The 23,079-nt window shown below is 45.6% G+C and overlaps 1 non-coding gene across 1 annotated transcript; it reads left to right on the forward strand.

Annotated features, from left to right (window-relative positions):
* The first annotated feature begins 265 nt into the window (after positions 1–265).
* On the forward strand, positions 266–339 carry trnan-guu (transfer RNA asparagine (anticodon GUU)). Its single transcript has one exon. It is a non-coding gene; the product is annotated as a tRNA-Asn (tRNA).
* The last annotated feature ends 22,740 nt before the right edge of the window (positions 340–23,079 follow it).

The following is a 23,079-nucleotide window of genomic DNA, read 5'->3' on the forward strand; positions in this document are numbered from 1 at the left end:
GTGCGGCGAAGTTTCTCCCACTGGTGCTGCTGAGTAACAGACAAAGCACCGGTGGGCGCGCCGGTTGCAGGAGAGCTGGTTGGCGGTGATATCGATGCTGTGAGCGAGACCAGACCGTTCCCATGTTTCCACAAACAATGTCCCATCCGTTGTTTCTGGAAAAGTAACACTGATAGTGGACAATTGCATTTCTGTGGCTGCAACATGTAACTTTGGCAAGGTGACACGCTGCTTTAGTGTATCTTGCAAAACAAAACACCGGACGGTCTCTGTGGCGCAATCGGTTAGCGCGTTCGGCTGTTAACCGAAAGGTTGGTGGTTCAAACCCACCCAGGGACGAAAATTGCATCTTTTTCTTCCCACTTTCGGATTCATTCCCTCATTCTGATCGCCCTGAAGCCGGTGCCAGATTTTAATTCCTGATTTGCACTGGGAGCACTTTAAATGGCTCCGATCACATTTCGAGTTTTCTAATGTGTGATTTGGCTGCAAGAAAACACTCTGTGAACAAAGTCATCTGAGCATGCCTGACTCGCCATAATTTACACTGCCGTTGTATATCAGGCACATGAAAAAAAAACAGTGAAATGTTTGTGTGGGCGCGATGCTCTGGGCTTCCCCGCCTGACCAACGCCACCGATCCTTCTCTGCAGCCTTCCGAAATACAGCGCAGTAAATGTATCCCTGTGAAATGAGCTCCTGGACAGTAATACGGAAATTAGTTTGGCTGAGGGGTTATATCCCTAACACGGAGCTTAAGACAACAGGTTTCTGTAGTGTAATGGTTATCACGTTCGCTTACCATGCAAAAGGATCCCGTTTCGAAAGCAGGCAGACACATTTTGAAACTTTGTCCCTGTTAAAAATGATTAAATATTGAACGATTCACATTGCTGATTCAATGTGAACAAAGTCCATATCTCCCAGCCCTGTTATTGCAGTCCGCTGCGAGCAGGCGATAAAAGCCAGTGTGATATTGGGGGTGAAGGCTGCTTCCAATACTGTCTCACACCCGGTGGGACCTGGCGGAGATTTGATAAGCCCTATCCATTCAACCAATATATGAAACGGTGCTTGAGAAACATTCATATATATAATAACATCCAGGATCCTGTCTTCAGAGTGCGTGACGCAAAGGTCTGACTCCAGATCAAAAGTCTGCGTGTTCACATCACATCGTGGTCACTGTTTCTTTCACCGCTCACATGAGACTGGATAATTCCCGAATGAAGGTTTTAATTGCTTTTTCACGCAAAAAAAACAGAAGTTTGGTCTAAACCCTGACTCAGTAACTACCCAGTGGCAGGGAGGGGAGCGCCTGATACCCTCATTTATTTCATGCAACAAACTGACACGAATGCTGGTATTGATTCAAAATCGACCTGCAGATGGACACACACAGAAAAAAGACAACCACAGAAACAGACAGCAACTACTTGCATATATATATATATATATATCTGTATATAGCGCCTTTAACGTAGTCAGACGATATAAGCTCGGTGAACTTGCTTCTGCTTTCTGAAATGTACTTGTCCATCCTTCAGAGGTCACGGGAAATGTATTTTTTGCCTTTCGAAAAAAGACGCGAATGGTGGAGACATGTTTTGTTTTCAACACGGCTGGTGAAATGGCCGGACTATCATAAATTAGTGGTCGCCTTTGAAACATTTAAAGGCAACTACCTAAAAATCACTTAGTGCAAATTTGAAATCACGGTTACTATTTATTTCGGTCTGAAAGAAATAACAATAAACATATCAGTCAGCGCCTGCTGTGAGGCGGTGTCGAACTTGTTTACTGTGAAGTTCACCGCTGGGCTAAAGCTGACGCCATTCAAAGGACACGAACCCACTCATTGTAAAGGATGAGCTCATAACAAACAGGTCCCGTCAACGTCAAACACCTCCTTTCTTGTTCAATAGAGGGGGCAGAGCCGTGTACGTCATTAGATGCCTGCAACTTTAAGACATGGAACAGATAAAGGCACAGATGCAAGTTCCAAATCTTTTCAATGCAAAGTTATTTCACTTTACTTAAAGTGCCGTGAGGCTGAAAACGGGTCCCAGATGATTTGCGTTCACTCGTGACTTGTTGTCCAGTGTTTGTCCGTCAGGTTTGCAATTCAATTTGTATTGGATATTGAAGATATTTCAGGATGATTAAACAACATACCATGTGTAAAGCAACCATCTCGATAACTTCAATCATCACACACTCTACATCGACGCTGCAGAGGCCCAGCACCCCTTTCAATATTGTTTTTCTTAACTCACAGTTTTCAAAAGGGAATTGGATAAACGCTTGGATGGAAACATGTTCAGGGCTATGGGGAAACAGCAGGCGAATGGGACTAACTGGACAGTTGCTTCAGAGAGCTGGCACAGGCACGATGGGCCGAATGGTATCCGAATGGCGCTATCTTATTCGATGATTCTATGACTAGATCAATTTCCGCCTTTCCCTGAGCCTCCCTAAATGGAGCGCAGTAATTGTGTCCCTGTGAAATAAGCTCCCGAACAGTAATACGGAAATTAGCGTGGCTGAGCGGTTTGAAACTCTGGTTAGGCCCCTAACAGGAAATTTCCTCTCTAAGTTTGATTAGTTTATCAATTATCTCCCCCTTTCGAACTTAAATGTCTTTACATATTTTTTTGATCTCTTCGTCTCCTGTCATGCCCACAATACTAGTCTCCCTGGTAAATACTGAAGCAAAGTGATTATTTAATATTTCTGCCATTTCGCTGTCATTGCCTGTTTGTCGTGTGCATCCCTTAGTGGCCCTGTTCATATCCTAAATTTTCTTTGGTTGTTGATATGTTCAGAATACTTTGCTTTTTTGATATTCCTTTTTGCCTTTCGAATAGTTCTTTAGACTTCTTTCCCAGTCTTTTCACATTCCCCTCTCTCCTTTATTGTCCAGTGTGTGCCTTTTTCTTTAGTTTCAATTTTGTCCTTATTTCTTTATTCATCCCTGGTGTGTCATTTCTGTCTAGTTTGCTCTTGCTTTTTAGTGGGATGTATTTCTCCTGGACTCTATTGATCACCGTTTTAAATGTTTCCCACTGCTGTTCTATTTCTTTGTCCAGGTCATTAATATGTCAAAGATTTCACCGTTCGAAACTTCTCAAATCACATTTCCGTGACAAAGCCAGTTGCTGTTGTGAGAGGAGCAAATCAACTTGGCAGAAAAATCAGCTGCAGCACAAATAAAACATTTCGACGTCTCAGCAAAAAATAACCAATGTCAGAAGTGGGATTTGAACCCACGCCTCAAAAAGAGACTACGACCAAAACGCAGCGCCTTAGACCGCTCGGCAACCCTGATTACCAATTGCTTGGTTCATTCTGCATCATTTCTGCACTGTTGGCCAATAAACGCATCATAAAAGTTTAAAATGATACGCACGTAAAGTGGGTTTCGAACCCACGACCCTGAGATTAAGAGTCGCATACTCTACCGACTGAGTTAACCGGGCCTGAGTACTGTTAACCGCCTTATCTATTATTGTAGCAAGCAGGAGAAAGACTCCATTTCAAATTGTTGGAATCAATTCTGAGGGACAGGATGAACTGTCACTTGGAAAGGCACGGACGAATCAAGGACAGTCAGCATGGATTTGTTGAGGGGAGGTCGTGTCTGATTAAGCTGATTTAATTTTTCGAGGAGGTGACAAGGAGGATCGATGAGGGTAGCGCAATTGATGTAGTCTACATGGATTTAGCAAGGCTTTTGAAAAGTTCCCACATGGCAGATTGGTCAAAAAAGTAAAGGCCCGTGGGATCCAAGGGAATGTGGCTTGTTGGATCCATAATTGGCTCAGTGACAGAAAGCAAAGGGTAATGGTCAACGGATGTTTTTGTGGCTGGAAGGCTGTTTCCAGTGGGGTGCCGCAGGGCTCGGTGCATGGTCCTTTGCATTTTCTGGTATACATTAACGATTTGGACTCAAAAGTAGGGGGCATGATTGAGAAATTTGCCGGTGACACAAAAATAGGCCGTGTGGTTGATAGCGAGGAGGAAAGTTGCAGACTGTGGGGGTTCACGCAATTTTCTGATAACAAGGCACTCAATCTATCTCTGAACGAATTTTGAACGATACGTGTGTTTGACCCGGCACAGGCACGATGGGCCGAATGATCTCCTCTTCTGGACCAACATAATACGATGATACTAAGTGTTATCAGACGGAAAAGCAGCACATTCCAAATGAGAGCAGAGAGAGGAGACCAGTCTAACAGCATAACAGCACGGTGAGATATTGTATTTGAGAAGGATGAGGAGGAATAGTTTATCATGGTGGTAGTCACGTCGGGTATCATTTGTGACGTTGATAAGGAAGATTTCATGGCTTCAACAGGGGCGGAAACCGAATTGGAGATATTCAGCCCGGGCGCGGCCCCATCGTGAGCGGTGAGACGGAGATGGGGGTGGGGGAAGTGTCAGAGCTGGGGCTCACCCGTGGAAGCAGCATAAAAGTTTAAAACGGTACTCGCGCAACGTGGGGCTCAAACCCACTACCCTGAGAATTTTTAAAGGAAAGGGGGAGCAGCCACTGTCTGGATCTCTTGCTGTGCTCAGAACAACACATTCCGAGTAAGAGCAGAGAGATGACACCATTCAGTTGCCCATTGTGTTTATTTAAATACCATCGGTTTCCCTCGTGTAGCGGTTATCACGTTCACTTCATACGCAAAAGTTCCCTGGTTTGATACCGGGTGGAGACGTTATGTTGGAACTTGGTCTCTAACAGCATCCAGATCGAGTTTATTCTCCTGTCAAAAAGGGAGACAGTGGCTGCTCCCTTCTTCTTTGTAAGCTGCATCTTTTACTTCATCAAACAGATAACTTTGAGTGAGAGAAAACTGATCCACAGTGACGCTCATTTCAAGTTTTATTCCCTTTTAATCTGGAAGGATACATTGGCTTTGGACAGAGTGGCTTTTGAAAGGAGTTAGTAGGGTGGGATCGACAAACCTTTTCCGCTGGTGGGGTCAAGGGAACCGAACCAACCATCTACCAAGTTCTCCCGAATTATCCGGTTCAATGAGAAACCAACCAACAAAAGCCCTTTCAGTGACCGTGGAGGTTCAGACAATTTTCTGATAACAAAGCGCTCAATCTATTTCTCTTGTCTACTTGCGGATGTTTCCGGATACTGTCTGCATCTCTGCCCTGTGTTTATCTCACTATGTGTCCACCTGCAGGGTGGTTTTTGAACGAAGACGTGTGTTTGTCTTCTGTTCGTTACAAAGTCAGTGCGGTTTGACGTGATGTTACTCTAAGGTGCACTTGGCCTGCTGGTGAGCAGAGCCAAGTGCTCGAGCAAAACAGACGTTTTCGGGCAGACACACAAAGTTTTCCTGTTGAAGAAAGGAAAGGAGGTCTCCTGTGCCTCAGCGCCAACATGTTAAGCTGTAGGCTGTCTGTAAAGTAAAGAAAACGACCTTGAGCTAATTTCTGCTCACTCCAAAAGCACGTTCGCTGGTTCCAACCAGAAACCTAAGGATGACTTTTATCTGTTAATTGTATTGCAGTCCTCCGCTGTACCAGCTGAACGATCGAAGGGAAGCAGCAAAGATTGCTCTCTTTGGTAAATGTTCACTGTGCGCCTTTTGACACTCGGGGACGAGTGGAGTCACATGTGCATGACCGAGACTGATTCGGTTCCTGCTCATAGCGCATCGTTGTGGGAGTGTGAGCTGCTACTTTCTCTGCACACCCGAGGCGAATGCAGCAGTGGATACCGTGTCTAATGACAAATCAGAAGATTGTCTGGTCAACTCCAACCTGACTGCATTGTTTTTGCAAACTGTCCATTACTTTATGACTTTTGATAGCTTTCAAACTGACCTAATTGGCAGTGCTGCCTGGCAGTCTCCACCGTTCGTGCGCTCTTAACACAGCAGGAAATGCATTAGTTTTATTCACTTTGTAAATCCTGAGTTCAATCCACAGAAAAGATACCAGGACCCGTGAAGCTTTTTTCCATGTCTCACTTCATCTTTCCATCTTTGCGAAACACGAAAATCAAAAACTTTTGCTTACTGCAGCACACCAAAAGATTTACTACCCCTTGACCTCTTTTTATCGAATCTTAGGATTCACGTGGGTTATGGATTTGCTCAAAATTGACACCATTTTTGTTTCGGGACAATTCCCCAAGTTAAAAAAGTGAGTGTAGAATGCGGGCATCGATCCCGCTATTTCTCGCATGCGAAGCGAGCACTCCACCATTGAGCTAATTCCCCTGATTGGCGAATCCAATTGCCCTTCACAATAGTTGCTTTACACTCGCCTCAAGCAGCGCCACGAATTGCCACCTCCCTGAATTTTTTCAATACTTTGCTCCAATACGCGGTATCGAGTATTCGCAAGTGAGCAACCGCAGAACGGGAAGGCACAGTAATCGTGAATGATGCCGAGAAGAGCCCGAGCCTGCGGAACGCAGACGAGGTCATCGGAAAAGAACAGCAGCCCGAGCTTGAGGAAACAGCGATAGCTCTGTCTGTCTGACTGACTGATGGAAGGCTGATTTGCCTGAAAGTGAGTGCGGTTTGACGTGTTGTTATTCAAAGGTACGCCCTGCTGGTGAGCAGAGGCAAGTGCTCGAGCAAAACAGCCGTTTTCGGGCAGACACAAAAAGCTTTCAGGTTCAAGAAAGGAAAGGAGGTCTCCTGTGCCTCAGCGCCAACATGTTAAGCTTTTGGCTGTCTGTAAAGTAAAGAAAACGGCCTTGAGCTAATTTCTGCTTACTCCAAAAGCACGTTCGCTTGTTCCAACCAGAAACCTAAGGATGACTTTTATCTGTTAATTGTATTGCAGTCCTCCGCTGTACCAGCTGAACGATCGAAGGGAAGCAGCCAAGATTGCTCTGTTTGGTGAATGTTCACTGTGCGCGTTTTGACACTCCCGGACTCGTGGAATCACGTGTGCATGACCGAGACTGACTCTTTTCCTGCTCATACAGCAGCGCTGTGGGAGTGTGAGCTGCTACTTTCTCTGCACACCCGAGACCAGTGGAGCAGGAGATACCTTGTCTCATGACAAGTCTGAAGATTGTCTGGTCGACTCCGACCTGACTGGATTGTTTTTGCAAACTGTCCACTAATTTATGACTTTAGATAGCTTGCAAACTAACCTAATTGGCAGTGCTGCATGGCAGTCTCCACCGTTCGTGTGCTTTTCACAAAGCAGGGAGTGCATTAGTTTTATTAACTTTGTAAATCCTGAGTTCAATCCACAGAAAATATATCAGGACCTGTGAAGCTTTTTTCCATGTCTCAATTCATCTTTCCATCTTTGTTAAACACCAAAATCACAAACTTTTGCTGACTGCAGCACACCAAAAGATTTGCTGCTCCTTGACCTCTATTTATCGAAGCTGAGGATTGACGTGGGTTCTGGATTTGCTGAAAACTGACACCATTTTTGTTGCGGGACAATTTCCCAAGGTAAAACAGTGAATGGAGAATGCGGGCATCGATCCCGCTACTTCTCGCATGCTAAGCGAGCGCTCTACCATTTGAGCTAAATCCCCTACTTAGCGAAACGAATTGCCCTTCACAATAGTCGCTTCACACTCGCCTCGTCACAGCGCCACGAATTGCCACCTCCCTGAATTTTCTCAATACTTTGCTCCAATCCGCGGTATCGAGTATTCGCAAGTGAGCAACAGCAGAACGGGAAGGCACAGTAATCGTGAATGATCCCGAGAAGAGCCCGAGCCTGCGGAACGCAGACGAGGTCATCGGACAAGAACAGCAGCCCGAGCTTGAGGAAACAGCGAGATCTCTGTCTGTCTGTCTGTCTGACTGACTGATGGAAGGCTTATTTGCCTGAAAGTGAGTGCGGTTTGACGTGTTGTTATTCAAAGGTACGCCCTGCTGGTGAGCAGAGGCAAGTGCTCGAGCAAAACAGCCGTTTTCGGGCAGACACAAAAGACTTTCAGGTTTAAGAAAGGAAAGGAGGTCTCCTGTGCCTCAGCGCCAACATGTTAAGCTTTTGGTTGTATGTAAAGTAAAGAAAACGGCCTTGAGCTAATTTCTGCTTACTCTAAAAGCACGTTCGCTAGTTCCAACCAGAAACCTAAGGATGACTTTTATCTGTTAATTGTATTGCAGTCCTCCGCTGTACTAGCTGAACGATCGAAGGGAAGCAGCCAAGATTGCTCTCTTTGGTCAATATTCACTGTGCGCCTTTTGACACTCCCGGACTCGTGGAGTCACGTGTGCATGACCGAGACTTACTCATTTCCTGCTCAGACCGCAGCGCTGTGGCAGTGTGAGCTGCTACTTTCTCTGCACACCCGACACAAGTGGAGCAGTGGATTTCGTGTCTAATGACAAATCAGAAGATTGTGTGGACAACTCCTACCTGACTGGATTGTTTTTGCCAACTGTCCATTACTTTATGACTTTAGATAGCTTGCAAACTTACCTTATTGGTAATGCTGCCTGGCAGTCTCCACCGTTCATGCGCTTTTCATACAGCAGGGAGTGCATTAGTTTTATTAACTTTGTAAATCCTGAGTTCAATCCAAAGTAAAGATATCAGGACCTGTGAAGCTTTTTTCCATGTCTCACTTCATCTTTCCATCTTTGCTAAACACCAAAATCAAAACTTTTGCTCGCTGCAGCACACCAAAAGATTTGCTGCTCCTTGACCTCTCTTTATCGAAGCTGAGGATTGACGTGGGTTCCGGATTTGCTGAGAACTGACACCATTTTCGTTTCGGGACAATTCCCCAAGGTGAAAAACTGAGTGGAGAATGCGGGCATCGATCCCGCTACTTCTCGCATGCTAAGCGAGCGCTCTACCATTTGAGCTAATTCCCCTGCTTGACGAGTCCAATTGCCCTTCACAATAGTCGCTTCACACTCGCCTGCAAGTAGCGCCACGAATTGCCACCTCCGTGAATTTTTTCAATACTTTGCTCCAATCCGCGGTATCGAGTATTTGCAAGTGAGCAACAGCAGAACGGGAAGGCACAGTAATCGTGAATGATGCCGAGAAGAGCCCGAGCCTGCGGAACGCAGACGAGGTCATCGGAAAAGAACAGCAGCCCGAGCTTGAGGAAAGCGCGAGAGCTCTGTCTGTCTGTCGGTCTGTCTGACTGATGGAAGGCTGATTTGCCTGCAAGTGAGTGCGGTTTGACGTGTTGTTATTCAAAGGTACGCCCTGCTGGTGAGCAGAGGCAAGTGCTCGAGCAAAACAGCCGTTTTCGGGCAGACACAAAAAGCTTTTGGTTTCAGAAAGGAAAGGAGGTCTCCTGTGCCTCAGCGCCAACATGTTAAGCTGTCGGCTGTCTGTAAAATAAAGAAAACGGCCTTGAGCTAATTTCTGCTTACTCCAAAAGCACGTTCGCTCGTTCCAACCAGAAAGCTAAGGATGACTTTTATCTGTTAATACTATTACAGTCCTCCGCTGTACCAGCTGAACGATCGAAGGGAAGCAGCAAAGATTGCTCTCTTTGGTAAATGTTCACTGTGCACCTTTTGACACTCCAGGACTCGTGGAGTCACATGTGCATGACCGAGACTGGCTCGGTTCCTGCTCATAGCGCATCGTTGTGGCAGTGTGAGCTGCTACTTTCTCTGCACACCCGAGGCGAATGCAGCAGTGGATACCGTGTCTAATGACAAATCAGAAGTTTGTCTGGTCAACTCCAACCTGACTGCATTGTTTTTGCGAACTGTCCATTACCTTATGACTTTTGATAGCTTGCAAACTGACCTAATTGCAAGTGCTGCCTGGCAGTCTCCACCGTTCGTGCGCTTTTAACACAGCAGGAAATGCATTAGGTTTATTCACTTTGTAAATCCTGAGTTCAATCCACAAAAAAGAGACCAGGACCCATGAAGCTTTTTTCCATGTCTCACTTCATCTTTCCATCTTTGCGAAATACGAGAATCAAAAACTTTTGATTACTGCAGCACACCAAAATATTTATTACCCCTTGACCTCTCTTTATCGAAGCTTAGGATTCACGTGGGTTATGGATTTGCTGAAAACTGACACCATTTTTGTTTCGGGACAATTCCCCAAGGTAAAAAAGTGAGTGGAGAATGCGGGCATCGATCCCGCTATTTCTCGCATGCGAAGCGAGCACTCTACCATTTGAGCTAATTCCCCAGTTGCGGCCGTGAATTTGCCCTTCACAATAACCGCTTAACATTCGTCTTCAGGCAGCTCCGCGAATTGCCCCCTCCCTGAATGCATTCAATACTTTGCTCCAATCCGCGGTATCGAGTGTTCGCAATTGAGCAACAGCAGAACGGGAAGGCACAGTCATCGTGAATGATGCTGAGAAGAGCCCGAGCCTGCGGAAGGCATACGAGGTCATCGGAAAAGAACAGCCGCCCGATTTCGAGGAAACATTGAGAGCTCTGTCTGACTGACAAATGGAAGGCCAATTTGCCTGAAAGTGAGTGCGGTTTGACGCGTTGTTACTCAAAGGCACTCCCTGCTGGTGAGCAGAAGCAAGAGCTCGAGCAAAACAGCCGTTTTCGGGGAGACACAAAAAGCTTTCAGGTTTCAGAAAGGAAAGGAGGTCTCCTGTGCTTCAGCGCCAACATGTTAAGCTTTTGGCTGTCTGTAAAGTAAAGATAACGGCCTTGAGCTAATTTCTGTTCACTCCAAAAGCACGTTCGCTAGTTCCAACCAGAAACCTAAGGATGACTTTTATCTGTTAATTGTATTGCAGTCCTCCGCTGTACCAGCTGAACGATCGAAGGGAAGCAGCAAAGATTGCTCTCTTTGGTAAATATTCACTGTGCGCCTTTTGACACTCCCGGACTCGTGGAGTCACGTGTGCATGACCGAGACTGACTCATTTCCTGCTCATGCCGCAGCGCTGTGGCAGTGTGAGCTGCAACTTTCTCTGCACACCCTCGGCCAGTGGAGCAGTGGATATCGTGTCCAATGACAAATCAGAAGATTGTCTGGACAACTCCGACCGGACTGGATTGTTTTTTTCCAACTGTCCATTACTTTAAGACTTTAGATAGCTTGCAAACTAACCTAATTGGCAGTGCTGCCTGGCAGTCTCCACCGTTCGTGCGCTTTTCACACAGCAGGGAGTGCATTAGTTTTATTAACTATGTATATCCTGAGTTAAATCCACAGAAAAGATACCAGGACCTGTGAAGCTTTTTTCCATGTCTCACTTCATTTTTCCATCTTTGCTAAATACCAGAATCAAAAACTTTTGCTTACTGCAGCACACCAAAAGATTTGCTGCTCTTTGATCTCTCTTTATCGAAGCTGAGGATTGACGTGGGTTCTGGATTTGCTGAAAAGTGACACCTTTTTTGTTTCGGGACAATTCCCCAAGGTAAAAAAGTGAATGGAGAAGGCGGGCATCGATCCTGCTACTTCTCGCATGCTAAGCGAGCGCTCTACCATTTGAGCTAATTCCGCTGCGTAATAGGACCAATTGCCCTTCACAATAGTCGCTTCACACTCGCCTCCAAACAGCGCCACGAATTGCCACCTCCCTGAATTTTTTCAATACTTTGCTCCAATCCGCGGTATCGAGTATTCGCAAGTGAGCAACCGCAGAACGGGAAGGCACAGGAATCGTGAATGATGCCGAGAAGAGCCCGAGCCTGCGGAACGCAGACGAGGTCATCGGACAAGAACAGCAGCCCGAGCTTGAGGAAACAGCGAGAGCTCTGTCTGTCTGTCGGTCTGACTGACTGATGGAAGGCTTATTTGCCTGAAAGTGAGTGCGGTTTGACGTGTTGTTATTCAAAGGTACGCCCTGCTGGTGAGCAGAGGCAAGTGCTCGAGCAAAACAGCCGTTTTCGGGCAGACACAAAAAGCTTTTGGTTTCAGAAAGGAAATGAGGTCTCCTGTGCCTCAGCGCCAACATGTTAAGCTTTTGGCTGTCTGTAAAGTAAAGAAAACGGCCTTGAGCTAATTTCTGCTTACTCCAAAAGCACGTTCGCTAGTTCCAACCAGAAACCTAAGGATGACTTTTATCTGTTAATTGTATTGCAGTCCTCCGCTGTACCAGCTGAACGATCGAAGGGAAGCAGCCAAGATTGCTCTCTTTGGTAAATATTCACTGTGCGCCTTTTGACACTCCCGGACTCGTGGAGTCACGTGTGCATGACCGAGAGTGACTCATTTCCTGCTCAGACCGCAGCGCTGTGGGAGTGTGAGCTGCTACTTTCTCTGCACACCCGAGACCAGTGGAGCAGTGGATATCGTGTCTAATGACAAATCAGAAGATTGTCAGGTCAACTCCTACCTGACTGGATTGTGTTTGCAAACTGCCCATTACTTTATGACTTTAGATAGCTTGCAAACTGACCGAATTGGCAGTGCTGCCTGGCAGTCTCCACAATTCGTGCGCTCTTCACACAGCAGGGAATGCATTAGTTTTATTAACTTTGTAAATCCTGAGTACACTCCACATAAAAGATATCAGGACCTGTGAAGCTTTTTTCCATGTCTCACTTCATCTTTCCATCTTTGCAAAACACCAAATTCAAAACCTTTTGCTTACTGCGGCACACCAAAAGATTTACTGCCCCTTGACCCCTCTTTATCGAAGCTTAGGAATTCCGTGGGTGATGGTTTTGCTCAAAACTGACAGCAGTTTGTTTCCGGACATTTCCCCAAGGTAATAAAGTCAGTGGAAAATCCGTGCATCGATCCCGCAAGTTTTCGCAGACGAAGCACACACTTACCATTTGAACAAACTCGCCAAATGCAGTAAGGAAATTGCCCTTCACAATAATCGCTTCACACTCGCCTCAAAGCAGCGCCACGAATTGCACCCTCCCTGAATATATTCAATACTGAGCTCCAATCCGCGGTATCGAGCATCAGCAAGTGAGCAACAGCAGAACGGGAAGGCTCAGTAATCGTGAATGATGCTGAGAAGAGCCCGAGCCTGTGGAAGGCAGACAAGGTCATCGGAAAAGAACAGCCGCCCCGAGCTTGAGGAAACAGCGAGAGCTCTGTCTGACTGACTGACTGATGGAAGGCTTATTTGCCTGAAAGTGAGTGCGGTTTGACGGAAAGGAAAAGAGGTGTCCTGTGCCTCAGCACCAACATGTTAAGCTGTCGGCTGCCTGTAAAGTTAAGAAAGCGGCCTTGAGATAATTGCTGCTTACTCGAAAAGCACGCGGGCTTCTTCAATCCAGATTTAAACCCGCAACCTTAGGATGACTTTGTTTCCGAGTACAGTCCTCTGCACTACCAGCTGAGCGATCGAAGGGAAGCAGCCAAGATTGCTCTCTTTGGTAAATATTCACTGTGCGCCTTTTGACACTCCCGGACTCGTGGAGTCACGTGGGCATGACCGAGACTGACACGGAACCTGCCCTTCCCACAGGTATGAGGGAGTGTGAGCTGCTCCTCGCTCTCCACTAACTGGGCCAGTGCAACAATGGGTTACGTGTCGAACTACAGGTCAGAAGATTGTAGGTTTGATTTCTAACTGGCTAGAAGGTTTCTGCACACTTTTTTTATCACAAAATATACCTTATTTCATAAAATGTAAGAATCCACAGATTTCAAATTAAATATCACAATTTCAAAGCAATACAATTCAAAATAATACAACACAGATTGTACACAATATGATCTCAATATAACAGTTCAACCACAGCACATATTTCGCAATACATGGTGACCAAAACAAGGTGGGATGGCCTTACACGGTTCAATTTACCATGGAGCCTTCGTGCAGGCAGCACCTCGCGTCCCGCAGCATGTACTCCTGGACATTGGAGTGTGCAGGTCAGCAACACTCGGTCGTGGACAGCTCCTTTAGATGGAAGGTCAGCAGGTTTCAGGAGGACCAAAGTGCCTCCTTCACCGAGTTGATGGTCTTCCAGCGGCAGTTGATATCTGTCTCGGTGTGCGTCCCAGGGAACAGCCCGTACACCACAGCGTTCTGTGTTACCGAGGTTCGCTGATGACTGGACAGTGTTCAGTTCCAATCGCAACCCCTCAAATAATGAAGCATTCCGAGCCCGCATGCAGCAAGACCTGGACAACATCCAGGCTTGGGCTAATAAGTGGCAAGTAACGTTCGCGCCAGATAAGTGCCAGGCAATGACCATCTCCAACAAGACAGAGTCTAACCACCTCCCACTGACATTCAACGACATTACCGTCGCCGAATCCCCCACCATCAACATCCTGGGGGTCACCATTGACCAGAAACTTAACTGGACCAGCCATATAAATACTGTGGCTACGAGAGCAGGTCAGAGGCTGGGTATTCTGCGGCGAGTGACTCACCTCCTGACTCCCCAAATTCTTTCCTCCATCTACAAGGCACAAGTCAGGAGTGTGATAAGAACATAAGAACATATGAAATAGGAGCAGGAGTAGGCCAATCGGCCCCTCGAGCCTGCTCCGACATTCAATAAGATCATGGCTGATCTGATCCCAACCACAAATCTAAAGAACACAAGAAGTAGGAGCAGGACCCGACCACTCAGCCCCTGGGTCCTCTCCGCCACACACAGGGCATTGTCCGATCCGAACACAGCTTCATGTCCAATTTCCTGCCCGCTCCCCATAACCCCTAATTCCCTTTACTTCTAGGAAACTGTCTATTTTTGCTTTAAATTTATCTAATGATGTAGCTTCCACAGCTTCCTGGGACAGCAAATTCCACAGACCTACCACCCTCTGAGTGAAGAAGTTTCTCCTCATCTCAGTTTTGAAAGAGCAGCCCCTTATTCTAAGATTATGCACCCTAGTTCTAGTTTCACACATCTTTGGGAACATCCTTACTGCATCCACCCAATCAAGCCTCTTCACAATCTTATATGTTTCAATAAGATCGCCTCTCATTCTTCTGAACTCCAATGAGTAGAGTCCCAATCTACTCAACCTCTCCTCAAATGTCCACCACCCCATCCCCGGGATTAACCGAGTGAACCTTCTTTATACTGCCTTGAGAGCAAGTATGTCTATTCTTAAGTGTGGACACCAAAACTGTATGCAGTATTCCAGGTGCGGTCTCAGCAATACCTTATATAAATGCAGCAATACCTCCCTGTTTTTATATTCTATCCCCCTAGCAATAAAAGCCAACATTCCGTTGGCTTTCTTGATCACCTGCTGCACCTGCATACTAACTTTTTGATTTTCTTGCACTAGGACCCCCAGATCCCTTTGTACTGCAGTACTTTCCAGTTTCTCGCCATTAAGATAATAACTTGCTCTCTGATTTTTCCTGCCAAAGTGCATAACCTCACATTTTCCAAAATTATATTGCATCTGCCAAAACTCCGCCCACTCACCCAGCCTGTCGATATCCCCTTGTAGGTTTATTATGTCCCCCTCACTCTCTACTTTCCCTCCCATCTTTGTATCTTCTGCAAATTTTGATATGTTGCACTCGGTCCCCTCCTCCAAATCGTTAATATGGATTGTAAAGAGTTGGGGACCCAGCACCGACCCCTGTGGAACACCACTGGTTACTCGTTGCCAGACCGAGAATGAACCATTTATCCCAACTCTCTGCCTCCTGTTCGATAACCAATCCTCCACCCATGCCAGAATATTACCCCCAATCCAGTGATTCTTTATCTTAAGCAATAATCTCTTATGTGGCACCTTGTCGAATGCCTTCTGGAAGTCTAAATACACGATGTCCACTGGTTCCCCTTTATCCACCCTGTACGTTATATCCTCAAAGAACTCAAGCAAATTTGTCAGACATGACTTCCCCTTCATAAAGCCATGCTGACTTTGTCCTATTAAATTATGCTTATCTAAATGTTCCGTTACTGTCTCCTTAATAATCGACTCCAAAATTTTACCCACCACAGATGTTAGTCTAGCTGGCCTATAATTTCCAGCCTTCTGCCTACTAACCTTTTTAAATAACCGTGTTACATTAGCAGTTTTCCAATCTGCCGGGCCCTCTCCTGAGTCCAGGGAATTTTGGAAAACTATCACCAAAGCATCCACAATCCCCACTGCCACTTCCCTCAAGATCCTAGGATGCAAGCCATCAGGTCCAGGGGATTTATCCGCTTTGAGTCCCATTATTTTACTGAGTCCGATCTCCTGAGTGATTTTAATCGTATTTAGCTCCTCCCCCCGTCGAGCCCCCTGTTTGTCCAGTGTTGGGATATTCTTAGTGTCCTCTACCGTAAAGACTGAAACAAAATATTTGTTCAGCATTTTTGCCATCTCCATGTTTCCCACCATTAATTTCGCGGTCTCATCCTCTAAGGGACCCTACGTTTGCCTTCGCCACCCTTTTTCTTTTTATATAACTGTATAAACTCTTGCTATCTGTTTTTATATTTTTTGCTAATTTCTTTTCATAATCTAACTTCCCTTTCTTAATCAATCCTTTAGTTACTTTTTGCTGTCTTTTGAAGACTTCCTAATCTTCTATCCTCCCACTAAGTTTGGCTACCTTATATGTCCTTGTTTTTAGTCGGATACTATCCTTGATTTCTTTACTTAGCCACGGATGGCTGTCATTTCTTTTACACCCTTTTTTCCTCAGTGGAATATATTTATTTTGAAAGTTGTAAAATAATTCCTTAAATGAACACCACTGCTCATGTACCGTCTTACACTTTAATCTATTTTCCCAGTCGACTTTAATCAATTCCGCTCTCATACCATCATAGTCTCCTTTATTCAAGGTCAGTACGCTTGTTTGAGCATCAACCGTCTCACCCTCCAATTGGATATGGAATTCATCCATGTTGCGGTCACTCATTCCAAGAGTATCCTTAACTAGGACATTATTAATTAATCCCGACACATTACACAGGACCAGGTCCAAGGTTGCCTGCCCCCTTGTAGGATCACTTACATACTGCTCAAGAAATCCATCCCTGATGCACTCAATGAACTCTTCCTCAAGGATGCTCTGCCCAATTTGGATGGAATACTCTCCACTTGCTTGGATGAGTGCAGCTCCAACAACACTCAAGAAGCTCGACACCATCCAAGATAAAGCAGCCCGCTTGATTGGCACCCCATCCACCACCGTAAATATTCACTCCCTTCACCACCGGCGCACTGTGGCTGCAGTGTGTACCATCCACAGGATGCACTGCAGCAACTCGCCAAGGCTTCTTCGACAGCACCTCCCAAACCCGCGACCTCTACCACCTAGAAGGACAAGAGCAGCAGGGACATGGGAACAACACCACCTGCACGTTCCCCTCCAAGTCACACACCATCCCGACTTGGAAATATATCGCCGTTCCTTCATTGTCGCTGGGTCAAAATCCAGGAACTCCCTTCCTAACAGCACTGTGGGAGAACCGTCACCACACGGACCGCAGCGGTTCAAGAAGGCGGCTCACCACCACCTTCTCCAGGGCAATTTGGGATGGGCAATAAATGCTGGCCTCGCCAGCGACGCCCACATCCCGTGAACGAATAAAAAAAAGGTGTTGGGGATGAACCGGGATGGATACCAATGCATCTCTCTCCATGCCTTCTGGGTGAATGGGGCAGTCCATCGGGAGGTGGATGATAGTCTCGCCATGCTGCAGTCTCGAGGTCAGATAGCGGTGGTGCTCAGATCCGTGCATGTTGGAAGGACTGCACTGGTAGGCCTTTCTCACCACCGTCCAGGACGCACCCTGGCGCCTTTTGGTCAGTTCCGGCGATGAGACGTTCTGCCAAATGGCATCGGCCGTCTGGTGGAGGAACTTCCCGTTCGGATCCACCCCCTCCTTTCCCTGCAGGATACCGAGAACGTTCCGTCCCGATCACTGTGTGAGGGCTTTGTGGTCAAAGTGGCTCCTCCTCAGAGACTTATCCACCTGGGACAGGTGGTGGGGGATGGTCTAGCTGGACGGGACATCCTGCATCCGGTCGGCCAGTGTAGAAACTGAGCACGGTGATTTTTCTGCAGGCTCGGCCTCTTCTCAGCATCATTCCTGATTCCTGAAACTTCCCGTTCTGCTGTTCTGGGGAATGAGGTGGGTCAAGCGGAGCAAGTTTCAATGGGGAAACATTTAGGGAACGGCAATCATAGTATCATGAGGTTTCGATTAGTTATGGACAAGGACACGGAGCAATCTAAATACATTGATTGAAGGATTGACAATTTCAGTGGGTTGAGATCGGATCTGGCCCGAGTAAATTGGATTCAAAGGTTGGCAGGCAAAACTGTAATCGAACAATGGGTGGACTTGAAAGAGGAGATGGCATGGGTACAGTCGAGGTACATTCTCACGGGTAGGAAAGTTAGGTCAATTAAAGCCAGATCTCCCTGAATGAGGAAGGAGATAGACACTCGTTCCAGGCACTCACCACTCAAAGGGTGGTGAGTGTCTGGAACGAGCTGCCAGAGGCAGTTGTAGAGGCAGGTACAATTTTGTCTTTTAAAAAGCATTTGGACAGTTACATGGGTAAGATGGGTATAGAGGGATATGGGACAAGTGCAGGCAATTGGGACTAGCTTAGAGGTATAAACTGGGCGACATGGACATGTTGGGCCGAAGGGCCTGTTTCCATGTTGCAAACTTCTCTGATTCTATGATTCTATAGACAGTAAGTTGAAGCAGAGAAAGTGGGCGTATGACTGATTTTGGTTGATAATACAAGTGAAAACCAGGCTAAATATGGAAAGCTCAGAGGGGAAGTGAAAAAGGAAATAAGGGGGGCAAAGAGAGAATATGAGAGTAGACGAACACAAAATGGAATCCAAAAGTCTTCTGCAAGCTTGTAAAAGTAAACGGGAAATAAGAAGAGGGGTGGGGTCAGTTCGGGACGAAAAAGGAGATCTCCGCATGGCGGCAGACGGGATGGCTCAGGCGCTAAATGAGTACTTTGTATCATTCATTATCAAAGAAGAAGATGCTGCCAAAGTCACAGTTAAAGGGAAGGTAGTTGATACACTGGATGGGCTAAAATTTGACAAAGAAGAGGTAATAAAAAGGCTGGCTATGCTTAAAGTAGATAAGTCATCCGGTCCAGATGCGATGCATCCGAGGTTACTGAAGGAAGTCAGGATGGAAATTGCTGAGGTGCTGGCCATAATCTTCCAATTATCCTTAGATACGGAGGTGCTGCCAGATGACTGGAGAATTGCAAATGTTACAGCCTGTTCAAAAAAGGGTGTCAGGATAAACCCATCAACTACAGGCCAGTCAGTTTAACCTCGGTGGTGGGGAATCTTTTAGAAAAATAATCAGGGACATAATTAATAGCCACTTGGACAAGTGTGGATTAATAAAGGGACTAATTGGACAGCCCTTTCAAAGAGCTGGCGTAGGCACAGTGGGCTGAATGGCCTCCTCTTGTGCCGTACCTACTATGAAAATATGAAACTGTGAACAACAACTTGAACGCCATAATCCTGAAACTAAATGGCAGCCAGTAAGGCAGCAATCTCACTGAGGGGCAAGCTGGACATCTTACCGAGGGGCAAGGTGGCCATCTTACTGAGGGGAAAGGCAACAATCTTACTGAGGGGCATGGCAACCAACCTACAGGCGGGCAAGTGGGCAATGTCAAACAAATTGTCCGCCATGAAGCTTAAACAAAATGCTCCCCCTAATCCTGAAACAAAAAGGCCAACGGTAAGGCAGCCATGAGGGGCAAGGTGGAGCTTGTTATGGTGAGAGACAAGGAGAGGGTTCATTTGCTGTTCCTGTTAAATCACTTTTGCACTCTAGTTAAAGATAGAAACTGAGTGAGTTTGGCATTAGCTGGTGTTTAACACAAAGACAGCGGTGCAGTGATGGAATTAAAGACCAAAATATGAACTTCTGCAAAAAAATGGATCAACATTTGGTTATTCGGACATAATGGTTACCGAGAAGGAGAGACCAGACATTCGGATGAAAGGTCAAATGCGCCATTTTGTGTAGCGAATGCAATTCTAATTGTATTAAAGAAATGAGAATAAAATTGGACTCAATCTGAATGTAGTTCTGATCTGGGATTTGGTTAATTTCTCCATTATTCATATTTTTCTGTAATCTGAAACAATAACAGTATTTGTAACAGTAACAGAACAGGAGAGTGCTGCGGGACCCTGTCCAGTTTAGTAACACAGCAGAAGGGGTAAGAATACAAAGCGATTTATTACGGAAAACAGCAGATCACTGGGAAAGTGACACATGGTACAGATGGAGGAGCAAAAAGGTGCAAAGTGATTTTACACTTTAATTTGGGGCAATGACTTTTTATCTCCACGAGGTTTGATTTTATTATTAACTTAATGAGCTCTTTTTACTAAAGAAACTTCAGGCACAAAATAACGGCGTCATAAAGTAAACAATCATTTATTATTATTAATACACTAGAAAAATTGACATGAGAATTTAAACAACATCTTGGGTTTATGTCCGATTTAGAATTGCTTTAACACCAATAAAACAACAGAGTCTGAATTCCGAAACTGTATAACCGCTTGGAAATCAAATGTCGATCTTAGACTAAGCCGATAACAACAGTTACATCCTTATGATTAGCTCAAGCCTGCCGGGAAGTAACGTGACTTTCTCTTCTAGCCAGGTTATCTGCTTCACAGGCAATCAAAAAACCAGCATCGAGGCATCAAGCTATGATTTGGCGAGCAGTCATGAAGGTTCCAGGTGAGGTGGTGCTGCCAGGAAGCGAAAGGTTGGAGCAGATGTTGTGGATCTGTGTCTCTCTCCATTTAACTTCTGCCCAGCTGCTAAATACCCTGTTAACACAGAATCACACCTCTGGGACGGTGGCTTATCAACAATAGGTTCCTACAAATACAACTCACGATTGATTGACACTTCACTTGCTTTCTCTCAGTGTCCACAAAATAACCGAGTTAAGTCGGCAGGTGTTCAAACCACCTCTAGCCCTTCTGGAATCGTTCTTGTTGCTATGGTGATCTATCCTCTGCGATGTGATGTTTTACAATGTGTCATTAACAATCCTTTTAACAGCCCTTCCTCCTCTTAAGAGTCCTTTTTCTTCAGACACACTGAAGCCGATTTAGTCTCAGCCTTTCGTTTTGCAAATGAATATTTACTCCACAGAGCAGCTGGGAAACTCCTGCAGTAAGTAATGGTCAGGGTCAGGTACACAAGACTGAGTGACTTTATTGTGTAGTCTCCAAACATCACCTCTCTCTTTGTTTTCCACTGTGGACCTACTTTTCCCCTTTCCTTCTCTATATCTGTCTCGTCCTCCTTCACCTTTCAACTATTTTTGTTCTATTCTGTTTGTTTCTCACTCTCTTCAGCTGTGCTTCTGTCCACTCCTTTTTCTACGTTCCTATTTGACTTCTCGATCTCTTCTTTGCATCTGTTTCTGTATTTCATTCCATCTCTCTCAGTCTCTGTTTTAATCTTTGTAGGTCTCCCTCTCTCCTGTTCTCTATTATTCTCCCTGCTTTCTGTTCCTCTTTCTCTCTTTCTCTTACTGTCTTATTAGGTCTGACACTCTCCTGCTCTGACTGTCTCTCTCAGTCTCTAGTTATTTTGAATTGATTTCTTCTGTCTATTTACCTCTCCGCTCCTATCACTTTGTAATTATCTGTCAGTGTCTCCCTCTCATTCCATCCATGTCTGTGTCGTCTCTCTCTCGTTTTATATATATGTATATATATATATATACACATAAATACAGATACTTTCTTTCTCTCTTTATTTTTCTCTCCTGTCTTATTAACCTACTCTTTATTTCTCTCCGTCTCCGAGTAACTCTGTCTCTGCCCCTCTTTCTTTCTGCACTTTTGTAATTGGGTACATCTATTTTTTCCTTGTGTTCTCTCTCCCACTGTCTCTTTCTCTGTCACTCTTTCTGTCTCTCTCATTCACTCTCTCCCCCGCTCTCTATCTCCCTCTCTGTCTCTCTGTCTCTGTTTCTCTCTCTCCCTCACTCTCTCTCCCCCTTTCTCTCCCTATCTCGCCCTCTCCCCCTCTGTCTATCTTTCTCTGTCTCTCTCTCTGCCACTCTCAATCTCCCTCTTTGTCTTTGTTTCTCCCTGTCTCATTCTCTCTCTCTCCCTCTTTCTCTCCCTCTCTCTCTCTCTCTCTCTCTGTCTGGCCCTCCCCCTCTCTCTCTCTGTCACTCTCTCTGTCTCTCACGCGCTTTCTCTCTCTCTGTCTCCCCCTCTCTCTCTCCCTCTCTCTCATCATTTATGTGGAGCAAACACATTCTGATCAGGTCCACAGAAGTGACTTTGATTTCCAGCTTTGCGGTCAGTTAATTAAAGTCCAGCTGAGCTCTTTAGTGCCGCCATTTTGAGCAACAATTCACGTGCCATCTGCAAAGCAAACCCTGCCTCAATCGGTCAGATTATCAATAAAATATCATCTCAGAATCAGACTTAAGATCATGTCAGGACTCTGTGCAGCGAATATAAAATGCAGTGTCCATCCGCGGGAATTGTAGTGGATGGAGTATGAAATGGGATGTCGTTCTAGTGCTTGAAACCCTTCAGCTGATTCTATGATTTCAATGATTTAACAATTAGATTGAGTGGGTATTTCACCGCGTTCTTCAGCTCTTCTCTGAATTTATTCTGGGTCAGGACATAAATACACGTGTTTGTGCAGGAACTGAGAAGCTGTAGCATCTTTGATATTTGTTGTGTGATATAATTTGGGTCAGTGTAGGAGTAATAAAACCGAATGCCTGCAATTCGCAGATAAATGTAAAATACAGCCTGTGTCAGCCACAACAGTATAAAACTGCCCGATATACTGAAGAGTAAAATGATGGATTTCTTTCGGTTCTCCATTTCTGGATCACTCTGATTCTCTCCATTGCTGCGGCCCCGGAGTCCCCTGCGGACTCGACTGGACATTAAAATACGCCTGACCGTCAGAACATTGAACAGTAAGATCAGACAGAACGGGATAAAAGGGGTTAAAATGAGGTGAAACATGTCAAATGCGGCCCATGCGGGGGAAGTACGGAAGCTCAGCATCGTCTCACAACCCCAGGGAACATTATCAATTATATGTATAGGTGTAAATGTAAAGCACCAGGGCACACATTCTAAACAGCCCAGCACACTCACTGTTCCCAATACCACAGCCGCCGTTCTCTCGGTGCAATATTTAGATTTCAGCTTCTCACAACAAATGGCCACAAATCGATCAAAGGTGAAAGCGACTGTGAACC

This window comes from Heptranchias perlo, unplaced genomic scaffold, assembly GCF_035084215.1.
Source record: "Heptranchias perlo isolate sHepPer1 unplaced genomic scaffold, sHepPer1.hap1 HAP1_SCAFFOLD_52, whole genome shotgun sequence".
NCBI lineage: Eukaryota > Metazoa > Chordata > Chondrichthyes > Hexanchiformes > Hexanchidae > Heptranchias > Heptranchias perlo.